At 39.2% G+C, this 12,993-nt stretch overlaps 1 protein-coding gene across 4 annotated transcripts in view; it reads right to left on the bottom strand.

Annotated features, from left to right (window-relative positions):
- Positions 1 to 12,993, bottom strand: part of LOC132138945 (myocyte-specific enhancer factor 2C-like) — a 67,022-nt gene that overhangs the window by 44,586 nt on the left and 9,443 nt on the right. For 2 of the 4 annotated variants that reach the window (XM_059547716.1, XM_059547718.1), the window contains exon 1: positions 12,668 to 12,954. The exons of 1 other annotated variant lie outside the window; for it this stretch is intronic. The gene's annotated coding sequence lies outside the window, so the exon portion shown is untranslated. Of the gene's footprint in view, positions 1 to 12,667; positions 12,958 to 12,993 lie in introns of those variants that run through there. One more of the 4 variants, XM_059547719.1, reaches the window with a different exon arrangement.

Here is a 12,993-nt window from a genome sequence, read left to right as displayed (position 1 = left end):
ACTGAAAGAAGCGTGTTGAAGCCAGCTGCTCAGCTGACAGACACATACTGAGTGAACGGTGTACTGACTAATCACTGTCCTGTTCTGGCTGGCCAGCTGTTAGTAAAGAAGTAAGGCAAAAATGACAGCTCTAACAGTGGCTGGGTCTTAGTCAACAGGGCGATGGCCCTGCAGTGGACACGAAATGGAGATTGCGTGGGTTGTTTTGGATTGTTTCATTGGTCATTATATGCTGAAGACATTACCTCAAAGAATCTCTCTGACTTCTGGGTGAGTTCTTAGTATAGTGGAACAGAGTTAAAGAAAGAAAGGAGAACTGAAATTACGTCCAACTACGTTAGCATGTTAAAAAAAATTCATATAACAGAAAGAGAAAGATTGTTTGCATGACAGACATTTATTTTAATTAATAATGACTATGACTACTTTCACACCTTCACTGTTTGAGAAAAACAATCATATTTACTAACAGATTTGACTTTCATATTGTTCTGCTCATACATCAACTTTCAGAAATGGACTGAATAATGTAGGAATTAATAACTGTGGTCAACCCCTTTTTTAATCGTCTATACATCTGTTACTATAATGACAGTGACTAAACTCACAGTGGCTCTCACATTGTATCGCATGATAGACAAGAAGTCGGTTAGCTCAGGTTCACCTGAAAACACTTTTAAAATTCTGAAAATGTAAATAAGTCACATCATTTATAGAAAGCAGTTTTCACTTTCATTCAAAGCTGAATTGTGTATGAACAGACATGTTTATGCTAAAACCGTAATGAAAAAAATGTTTTACTGCTGTGAAGCATTGCACAGTTTATCAGATTTGGAAAACTAGCACAGACACAGCAACCACTACTCAGTTGTACACTTCTGGAGTCAAATCTGGAAACAGAATTAGGTGTTTATTAAAACCACAGAAAACTAAATAATGGGAAAAGAGATGGGAAAAAACTAAACTTGTCACTGTCAACAGACAGGGCCTGATATCTTCACCCAAAAATATCACTGACGGAGAATGACAATGTTGAGCGACCTTAGTCATGTTGTTTGGGCTGATAGTTTGGAGAGAAGACAAAGACATGTGTCCTCCCCACAACACCAGACAGCATGCTCGGATTATCCTCTGATTATTTCATCACACTTTTTTTATCCCCTCTTCTCCCTCTGTACCACATCATTCTAATCAGACTAATTAAAAGCACTGTTCATTTGGAAATCTTCGATGACAATTTGTTTCACTCTACCCTACAGCGGTCCTGTGAAAAGAGAATTAAATTTGATCTTCTGACAGCAATTATTAAACGCTCCCTCCTGGCTTCAGTTAAGCCCAGAGGCTAACGTGGCTCACCAGGCAAGAGCAAGGGCCAAGATACTTCCTTTGCCACTTTATCATCGGTCGCTCTCTTTCTTTGGATTTTTTAAAATTCATGTACAGGATCTCACTGCAATGATTTAAGGTTTTTTTTTGTGTCTGTGTGTGTGTGTTTTTTGGTTCCTTCTTGCAGTGGCTTTACAAGATGCTGGTTGAAGGGGGAGAAAGGGGGTAAGGTGGAAAAGGGAAGTTGAGCAACATCTCCGATCAATCGGCAGTGATTGCGTGAAAGTTTTTTTTATGAGTTATGTTTCAGTAATGATGGTGAAACAGTCGCCCAGCAGATGTTTCTTTCATTTTCACTGTACTCATAAACAAGCATAAAAATGGTTAAAGGTCTGAATGAAATTGCAATATCATCAAATTTGTCATCTCAAGTGTCATTTTCTTGTGCATTTACATTAAACAGTGTGCTCTTTCAGGACTCTGCTGCAGTACCTTCTTTATGCCTTTACAGAAATCAACAGCTAATTACTTAAATGGTTCTACATGTACCATAAAATAACACGCCTGATTCTATGACTTCCCCAAAGTTCACCTCTCTTTGTCAAAACAGCTAAAAGTCTTGTCAGGTTTGTGAGTTTAGACTGCAAGCAGCATTATTTGGTTTGAATCCAGTTTCAAATCACTGTCACCATTTTCTACAACTTTAAGTCATATGTTTATCTCTCTATATATTGAGCTCTCTATTTATCTCTATATTAATTTCCAGTAATAAAAGATTATCTTCAATCTCGAAGACCGTAGCTACAACAAACTTCATATTTTATTGAATATTTATTTAGTATAATAGCACGTACTGAATTTAATGAAGCACTTTAATAATAGTAGTATGTACCAAAATACTTTCTGGGGACAAATTACAGGTGTATGTCATGCATCCGTAATTCTGGCATTGACCTTTGCCCTGCAGAACACCATTTGAAGCTGAAACCCATTCAGGAAGGATGTCCCTCAAAATGTTGACCTGAGTCTTTTTTTCCCCCCACATTTCTCTCTCTCTCTCTCATCGGTCCCAAAGCTCTGTGAGGAAACCGAGTAACCCAGATCGGGAGGAAGAGAGGACAGAAGAGGAGATGAAGATTATGTGAGCCCAGACACTATCTCAAATCTCCTGCTGCAAAATGTTATGCCAGTATTCAGCCCTCCCCCACCTTGATTTTTGAGTGATGTCACAGTTAGGTTTAAGCGCAAGTCAATCTGCTTGATTGTTGGAAGAATTTCTACGCTGTTGACATTGCGGATCATTAAACTGTGATTGTTGGAGTTAGCGTTTGTCTAAACATTAGTGCCAAAATGACTGGGTAACGCCTAGCTCTCGTTCCTCCTCTCTAACGGTTCCTTCTTGACTAACTCCTTCTATTTCTTGGCCTCACTTCCTTTTATGCAGGACGAGGGATGTCGAGTAAATCGGCTAGTTTGAAGGATTGCATGAACGACTAGTCGGCTTAAGAAAGCTTGTGTAATTAGGCTGGTTTCTGGGTGCACCGAACCTCCATCAGACACATTTCCTTTACATAAGATGTGTTCAAAAACAGCTTGACGCACACTGGGGTTTTGAGACACGTTTTTAAAAGTAGAGCTATTTTCAACTTGATATGTCATCTAAGAAAAATCCAATGCTCATGGAGGGATGCTTAAAAACAGCTCTAGACGTGACAACATCATAGGACGCCCATCTGAATGTGGATGAATGTAGCAACAGGGCTCTAAAGGAAATTAATTTTAGATTATTTTAAGAGGTTTTTACAGTGCAAATTGTGTAACTGTGAAATATAGCACACTCTCAGCATGCTAATAAAAGCATCACAATAAAAATAAAATAATAATACAAATAACTATAATATATATATATATATATATATATATATATATATATATATATATAACACTTATGTATGAAAATTCACAAAATTATGTCCTCACAACTTGAACCTTGAGGAAAAGGTAACCCCAGGCCAAGTTTTATATTGCAAATAATTAAATAATTCATAATATTGATCAATAATGTATATGAAAGGAATATATATATATATATATATATATATATATATATATATATATATATATATATATATATATAAGAAATACATATGAATGTACACACTATATATAAATATAATTAAATTAAAAAACAAATAATAACTATTTCTCAAAATTCTGGTCTCTTGTAAGATACCTGCAACCCCATTTTCATGTCCTCTCAGCTTGGAGAAGCGGGACAAGGCAGCCTCAGGCCCAGTCTCTCATTAAGGTTTCAGCATGCCGACGCATACCCCCCACCCCCCGTTTGTAGTGGTAAGAGGAACCACCAGGGGCTGGCGCGAGTTACTTCAGTACCGGCTCGGCCCAACCTCATCAAAGCTCGAACTCATAATTTGTCACTGAAAGCAACCAATTAAGATGCGTTAAGGGATGAGGGAGGGGAGGGGAGGGAGAGAGAAGGGTAGACGGGGGAAAGCAATGAAAGATAGCATTTGATTAAAGAGTCAGCGCAGCTGTGGTGAATCAAAACGGACCAGACTTTCTAAGAAAAACCTCAAACATGGACGAGAGGTTTAGAGCGCGGAGCTAGTGTGATCAGATAAAGTGCTGCTGGTTAACCCTTGAGAAGGAAAAAAGAACGGAAGAAAAGTGAGTGTAAATATTACCTAGACTTTTACTGGTGGTACGCACACACATGCTGACTAGCCTGACTTTGTACCAAGCCTCTGGATTACGCAGTACCAAACTCCTCCCACTTTGTCCTTTCAGCTATTTATAGCGAAGATATTTATTTTACTCTAATCTATATATATGCAAAGTTTCCTTTTAAGGGTAATTATTTGCTTTTTTGAGTTACAGCCTTGTAGTGACATTCAAGATGTCCTGCCATGCATCACTCCAGTTAATCTCAATCTCTCCCGTATGTGCAAAAAAGGTTCCACAACTTGTACCTTTTATTTCATTCTTCTTTCAAATCCTCCATACAGGAGTATCCATGTGTAGTGTGTGTGATGTGTGCGCGTGTATTTCACTATTTATTTATTTATTTTCTCAGGCTTTACCTTGTTGTTCAGTAGCGTGTCAGGGTTGCACGCATTTGCATAGCTTCCTTTACTGCGTTTCTTGCGTCTTGCAGCTGTTTTTTTCATATGTGATCAGAAAGCAGTGACAGCGAAAGTTTTCCGATGCCGCACACTGGATTAAACGGCTTCACACTTTTCAGTCATCTCGAATGAAGGAGAAAAAAATGCTAGTCAAATCTCTGCTCAGTGGAAGAATAGAAAATTGCGAGATACATATTGCGTGTTGTTTTTTTTTCTTCAGGCATTTATATAAAAAATAATCACCCTTTTAATTGCTGTTATTCTGATGGTAATCGCTCACTCTAGCTAAATAATGACCGCTTCTCGATCCGACTCGATAAGAGCGGAAAAGAAAACAAGCGAAAGCAAGTGCTTACAGCCGGTGTTGTATGAATCAGGTCTGTGTGTGTGTGTGTGTTTTCCAGAGGCTTATCTACACCATCTCGTTTTTAGGAGGGGGGTTTGGGAAAGTGCAGCCTGCAGAAGGTTGCGAAGGGAGGGAAGCTTTTTCTCAAGGTTCCAGCCACTAAGCAGCACAGGGATCGGCCCGGTGATCTCCCTCGGCTCCCGATCCAGCTGCAGCGTTCACATAACCCCAGCTGTCCCCCTCGGCTTATGATAGCACAACTCGCCTCCTCCTCCCCCCCCCCCCCCCCTTTGTGTTTGCACCCATGGACTTTTCCACTCCCTTCTGTACTGCTGGGCACACATCGGCCCTTTTCCTCCCTCGTACGTTGTTTTTCTTTTTCTTCGCTGTATGTTATTTTGCAGATTTCTATTCCCCCCACCCCTGAGAAAAGTCCTATGGCCGTTTGACCCTGAGACGGGATGAGAATGCCCACCCCCTCCTCTGCTGAGCCTTCCTTTCCTCGTTCTGGCGCCGATGGTTGAGACTGTCTTTCTCCTGTCTCCTCTTTCCTCCATCCTCCTATCCTATCCTTGACTCTCCCTGGGTCTGCTCGCAGCTCCGGTGTGAGGCAGACATTCCTGCTGCGCATTATCCCAAATAAACAACTCATTACACTTGTAATTAACTGAGGGGTCTAGCCAAGCATCGGAAACTAATCCACACCAGCATTCCCAGTCCCTATCGGTTCCGATTCCGCTGGAGGGGAGCTTGGAGAAAAAAAAAGTCAGCTGCGTTTAGGATAAGGAAGGAAGGGAGGGGAAGCGGGAAAAAATATTCAAATCAACTTCCCGAAGAAAAAAAAAAAAAAAAAAAAGATTCTCCATGAATTGTGCTTGGCTCTTCCTTGTTTTCTCGACCATCTCAGAAGTGGGTCAGTGACGGACTGCCTAGTAGAACGTGGAAAATAAAAAAAAGGTCTGTGCTCGCCTTGGTGAAAACACTTTATTAACATGAGGTTTCTTCACCTGTGCGCTGAAGCTTGACAAGAGCAGTTCCTCTTTCTCGCGAAAGATGATGATGAATCTAATAAGATTACACCTCCTACATAACAGGCCTGCAGAGAGCGGCGTTTTTAATCTGACCCGGGAAACAATAACCTGAGGATAAAAGCAACCATGTCAATGTAATGAAATTATGTCCATTGTGTGTCCTCTACTCTGGTGGGACCAATCCAATTTTGTTGAAAAAAAAAACAACTGCAGTTAAAAAAAAGAAAAGAAATGAGTGTAAATGATTGAGCATATATTTTAGAGATATAATGCATACACCGTAGCCTATACACATATAAGTAAAACAACACTTTTCCACTTGGAAAATCCTGCTGCCAAACTCTTTCCCTCAACAGCACTCAAAGTTCAGACTCTACGGTTTAATGTTGTTCTAATCTAACTAAGGTGTCAGGCCTATGTTCAGGCCCCTCTGCGGTCTACAGGTGCTAACGCAGAGTCCAGAGGTCCAAAACACAACCCCTCTAGAGAGACACCAGCAGGAAACTAGGGCGAGCTAGCAGGAATGTTTGCAGAGTCAAATTCAATCATGCCACATCATTAATTCACAATCTTAACACTTAGCAACAGGGCTGGGGACGTCGTAGTGTGCTAAGTGCAGAGCTCTTTACACTTAGGTTTGTTTTAATCAAATATACAGTAGGGTTCATAAGTTTGGGCTCAGTGAGATTTTTAAATGTTTCTGAAGGAGTCTCTTACACTCAGGAGCGCTGCAATCATTTGATCAAAATACAGTAAAAACAAAACTACTGTGAAATATTATTACAAATTTAAAAAAGTGTTCTAATGTATTTTAAAATGTAATTTATTCCTGTGATGGCAAAGCAGAATTTTCAGAAACATTTTGTAACATTGTAAATGTCTTTACTGTCACTTTTGATCAACTTAAAGCACCATTGCTGACTAAAAGTAATTACAATAAATGTTACTGTCTTTTGAATGGTACAGTAGACACTTTAAAATGAACTTAAAAACCTATTTGCTAAGCAAAGCAACTTGAAATTTTACACACACTAAAAGTAAAACAGTACACTATAAAAATCCTCAGGATAATTGATCTTAATGCATGTTATCTTAAGGACCTATTTAACGCTTAAATTTGACTTGGTGCAATCTAGTGTACTTAGGTTGATTGAGTCATATAATCATTCACATAAAACACTTTTTTAGGTTCCTGGCAATTTTTTTTACAATTACATTACATTGTATGTGGTACTTCTACAGGAGGTGGGGAAATACTTTAATGTTCATAAACAGCTCAACTTTTGTAATGAAGAAATAAAATTAGCACTTCACTTCTAAAAATATTCCATGACGTGGACATCGCTCTATTAGATTACACTCCATGCCTACGCAGTATTTTTTCTCTCTTCTCTTCCACACTACCTTCTCTTTGCCAACCATGAAGACCATAAACCAAGCTCTGTCGCAAGCCTAACTTATAGTCATATGACTGTTTTCCATTTAATAAGTTCCTGTTAAAACCACACATATCAAAGTCTGTATAGGGAAAAGCATGATATTAAGAGAATACAATGTGAATATTGGGTGGTGGGGGGACAGCAGAGCCCGCCAGAGTCTTGGCAGGTATCTCCCTTCCTTTCCTCATCTATTTATAACCTGTGAGCCACTCTGATCCAAAAATAAGACAGTGACCAATTTTAACCTGAACAATACTGCAGGCTCACAATCGTAGTCCCTGGCACACATATGCACACACAGGCAGAAAAAAAAAAGTCAATCTCATGGCTGAGCTATTTCTGGTGGGAAGGCAACATTTAGGAAGTGTGGGCCATGGGCCAGCGAGCAGTTTAATGACACGCCTGCATCGCATGGACTCTTGTCACAGGAGCTCCCGCCATTGTCAGGGTTGAACACGGGCATGCACACACACACACACACACACACACACACACACACACACACACACACACACACACACACACACACACACACACACACACACACACACACACACACACACACACACACTCAAGGTTATTTGTTTTTCCATAGGGGCTGTAACAGAGCAGCTGCAGGTGAAAGGAGCCATCTCCGCACTTCACCATACAAAGCAGAGAGCACTCCATGGCCTGTCCTACACTGGCCAGCAAACCCTGAAGTTTCAAATGAAGTGCTGCTCTTATTAATTATGTATACAAGTAGGTGCCGCACATTTCCTTTCCTTCTTCTCTCTCTAGCTCTCACTCACTCACACTTTATATCTCCCTCTCTCTCTTTCATTCTCTCCTTTTCCAGATGGAGCATCTGCAATAAAATTAATGACATCATTGGCTGTACTCCGGAGTAACTACTGGAAGAAAAGTCATACATCAAAGTAAACAGTGTACTGTGGAGAAAGGAAAAAATACTTTAAGAACTATGAGGAAAAATCTTAGCTCTTAGACTTCTCTTGTTCCATTGTTAAAAAGAGAAAAGAAACAAATAGATTTTATATGTATTTTCTTTCTTTTTTTTTGGTAATTTTCTATCTAACAATAAAAATATATAAAATATTAAGATAATATAAAGACATAAAATTCTAAATATACATGATATTTACTGTGCAAGATTTAAACTATTTTGTTATCTATGAAAACATAAAAAAGTACTTTTATTATTTTAGCAGATGCTTTGATTCAAAACAAATTACAAGTGACGAATACAACAAGTGATTTATCATAAGGGGACAATAACACGAGAAGTACCAGCAATAAACAATTTCAAACCTTGTCCAGAAAAGTACAAGCTGGAAGATAAAATGAACACATAAAAAAATTATTTATTTTTAAGATAAGTGCTCATGGAAGAGATGAGTTTTCAGTTTTCCAAAACAACTTAATACTATATATATATATATACTATATACATATACAATCCTAATGTATTATTTTATACAGTCTAAAATTAATTGCACCAAGCATTTAAAGTAGAATAAAATTGAATTAAGATGGAACAAACAGCCAATGGCTGAAACTGGCTTGTTTTATTGGTTGTTTTGGTGGTGGGTGACAGCCTGCTGAAGGACCCTGTGCAAACGCCACCACAAACATAAAGGCAATATGTGTCACAATGCCAGGCTCGCAGACACATCTCCTCTTCTGTTTTAACGACTTTTCTTTTTCTTTCTCTTCCTCGAATCTCGAGTGTCCAGCGCGGCATGCTTTTTCCAAAGTTTCAGCCTCCGATGCTGACAGGCCGCTGTTGAGAACGGCACAGATGACTGCAGAAAGACACACGTGTGGAGCTTGGCAGGACACCGCTCGTGAGATCTGCTCTTGCGAGCACCTGAGAGGCTGTCTTTGCAAGCTCGGCTGAATGAAACACCTCAGCCTCACACTAATGAAAAGAAACTCTTATTTCCTTCCATAGTTTTATGTTCAAGCGTATTTGAATCATGTCTGGAAGTTGTCAGATGAAGTAGCCTGTGTTTAGTACCGAACAAGCTAAAAAATAACATGTGAAACAGTGTGTGATGATAAAAAATCACAGCGTTGCAACACTTTGAATGTGTCAAGACGACCTTCGAGTCCATTGTGAGTTCAGAAATTGCTAAAAATACATGCCTTGCCAAACGGCACTGTGCTACGGACAGCTCCGGCGACAGAGACGTCTGGGTTATGAATGTTATGTGAAGCTGGGGCATAGAGGCCCCTCTGTCCCCCCTCTCACTGGAGAACCTTACAGAATGACTGGGCTATGCTGCCCCACTGACAAAGATAAATTACATTTGCTGGAAAATATTTCAACATTTTTCCCCTCCCCTACCCTCTTGACTTGTCTCCCATTTTTTATTTTATTATATATATTTTTTTGTACGATTTTCTTTTCGTCGCATTTTTGGCCCTCGTCCACCAGTGTGCCATGGGTCCCTCTGCTATGAAGTGAGATGCACACACTGTGCCACTGTGCTTTATCATGAAATGCACCCTCCGTCTCCAGTGTTTAAGCACGGAGTCAGCAAACGCATATCCAGATGGTTCAAGAAAAGTTGGATGCCATCGAGACTTAGAAACTTGACCGGATGTATTTATTTATTTATTTCGCATTAAAATTGGAAAGTGTGAAATCTCTGATCAGGTTCTTAAACTGCATATTTTAAATCACCAACTCTAACATAAGTGCAACATCCACAAAAAATAAAAAATAATATTAAAATAAAAAAAGGACAAAACCCACATAAACACTTTATATAAGGAATGCTGGACTGCATCAAATATGCAAGCCTATAAAATAAGTTCTTGAATGTAGGGATAAACCTTTACCTAAACTGTTTTAACTGTTCTGTGGATTCTTGTCTAGCTTAAAATGTGCTCTATTTTCCTAGGATACTGACCAAAGTGGAAGTGCTTTAAGGATATTTAAGGAGAGCAAGGACAGAAGAGGCTCCCTGCTGGACCACCCAAAGCTGAAGAGGAGTTACATGAGACAGGAGTCACCTTTACTCATCTGACTGATTTACTTATCTGGTGTTCGCTGTGTGATATGTTGCGCACATTCATTCGGCGTACGCACGCACACTGACTTGTCTGTCATCGCAGCCTCCTTGTAGCAGCCTCTACCAGCTTTCTATCATCTGCTCGTGTACAAATACACAGTAAAATATAATTTTTCTTAGAACAAGCAAATTCATATACAAAACTCTTAGAACTATTTCCGGCTACATACAAGCAGACTTCTACAGCATACATAATAATTACTGTGTGTCCGGTACATACTACGTCAACCCACAGCAGATCTTTAGAACAGAGAAGGCTCAGCTGAAAAATTCAATTTTATGCAGAAATATTCTTTTCACAACATAATTAAACATCAAAGGCAGGACTATTCCTCTGTGATTGAGCAGCACTCTGGCGAATCAACTCCAAACACCACCTTCCACTTTACAGCGAGAAAGAAAGTTGCCAAGCGTCACTGCTAGTTACAAAATAGAGACAGAAGCAAAGTTAAGTTCATTATGCAAAAACCAGGACAGACTCGTGTGCGCTGAGTACGCTCATCTAATGCCAAACATCATAACCTCTTTGAGGGTAAAAATGACTTATTTGCTTTATTAAACTAATTTTTAAAACTAGTAAATGAAGCTGAGAGAGTTTGGAGAAAACGATATGAGAAAATGATCTGTGATGTGTTATAAAATGGGGCTGATATTGCTGAAGAGTTACAAAGAAAATACTGATTTTTTTTTCTTTCTCCGTAAGCTCATGAAACTTACTGGGAGATGGTTAAATGTTTGGTTTAAACATGTATAATGATTTATTTGGTGGGGGGTAAATTAGAACAAATTTAGATGAATACCTATTACTTCAAATTAATTACTACATAATTTTCGGCATAATGCATGCCTTTGCTTGAAGATGAATAATCATTCATTACACTGCACATGCTTTCTTTGACTGACAGCTAAAGAAATGTAATTCACCTATCATTTTCTTTCGACAAATAACCTTGAAGACAGTACAACCCAGTGTAAACTTGTGCTTCGGAGGGGCACACAGACTGCCTGTAAATGCCCCTGACAATCGGCTCAAGTATCTCAGCCAATCAGAGTGACACGTGGAGAGCTGATCCCTCTCTGAGAGAAGTGTAAGGCCATGTTGTCACTGCTGGTTTTGTGAATCGACAGAAGCCAAATCCCTGGTGATTTCCTAGAGACGACAGGTCTGAAGAGGACCGCTCGTGTTTGTGTGTGCGTGTCTGTGCGTATATGTGCACGGCTATTGAGTGTAATCATATGTTCACATGAGAGTGTGTTCATTTTCCTCTTGGGCAGATTAAGCAAACACTAAATCCCAAGAGAACAACAGGTCAGACACTTACACACATGTACATACACACACATACAGGAGCTTCATTGATTGTGTTTGACTGTCCGACAGAATAGGCTGAAAGAGAGTGCACTTGAGGAAGAAGTGACAGAAATACAATACATGACGCCCTTTTGCAGTGAGAAATTGTACCCGTCAGAAAATTTGCAGTGCTACTTAAACTGATAAAATCAAAACTATGACGCGTTACCTATCATATTCTTTCATGCTTAAGTAAAGGAATGCTAGAAAAAAATTTGTTAATACATAAAAAAGTGCCAAAAAGTAATTCTCCTTCTAATTAAAAAATCACATTATTTCATTTACATCTGCATCTGTCTTCACCTTTACTTATAAAAGTATGCAAATTCTCATATTTTTGCAACTACCAGCTTAACTAATCACTTCAAAATGTAATTAAATTATAACAGCTTCTTACAATAACTAATATACTAAAAAATGTACTGAAAAATACTGAAAAAACTAATATAAAAACATAAATAAATCACTTCTTTGTCTAGATAAAAACAATTTAATTCAAGGATGAAATTGTACATTGCTAACAATTGACCCTCTAAATAACTGTTCTCTCTAAATTTATTCATAATATTTATCACTGCATTTGATGACCCTCAGACCTCCACACATCACCGGCCAGCTCTTGTACCATAGTCACGGCAGTAACTGTACATTCACGAGCGCTGTTAAGAGAGTCGGCTGATTCTGCGAGCTGATAAAACACTTTAAAAGACCCAAACAAAAGCACGCGCCTGTTTTCTCTTTAACAAAATCTTTAGACGCAAAGAAACACAAGTTAGTGCTTCTCCTGTCAATAGTCACAGAAATGACGTGAGCTGTCATGTCAACTTTCTTAACGGAGCTACAGCAACTCTCTCCCTTATTGGGTTAGTATAAAAACTCATCGAATTATTGTTTACATACATTGTCACATAATGTATCAACGAACTGTCCGGTCACTGTACCAGTGTGACTTACTTCATGGTGCGTCTGAAGTGTGTCCGGTGAAGTTTGACCTGCGGTGTGACGGAAGGTGTTGAGCCGCCGGGTGGACTTCACCGCTTCACCCTTAAAATCCACCAAAAATCACCAGCACCAGAAACAAAATAAATTGTCGTTTTCTTAACGCGTGTTTCTTATCTCGTGTCTATTAAAAAAGCGTGTCAGATGCTGAGGTTGGTGTCGGTCGTCCACGGTGAGGAATGATTAAGCCGTTATTGCGACTGATGATGTTGAGCTCCGCGCCTCTCTCTCTCTCTCTCTCTCTCTCTACGCAGGGCAAATAATCGGGTTTACTCTTGAAA

Source organism: Carassius carassius, chromosome 4 (genome assembly GCF_963082965.1).
Source record: "Carassius carassius chromosome 4, fCarCar2.1, whole genome shotgun sequence".
Lineage (NCBI taxonomy): Eukaryota > Metazoa > Chordata > Actinopteri > Cypriniformes > Cyprinidae > Carassius > Carassius carassius.
The sequence above is the reverse complement of the archived record's forward strand: the minus strand, read 5'-3'. Positions and strand labels throughout refer to the sequence as shown.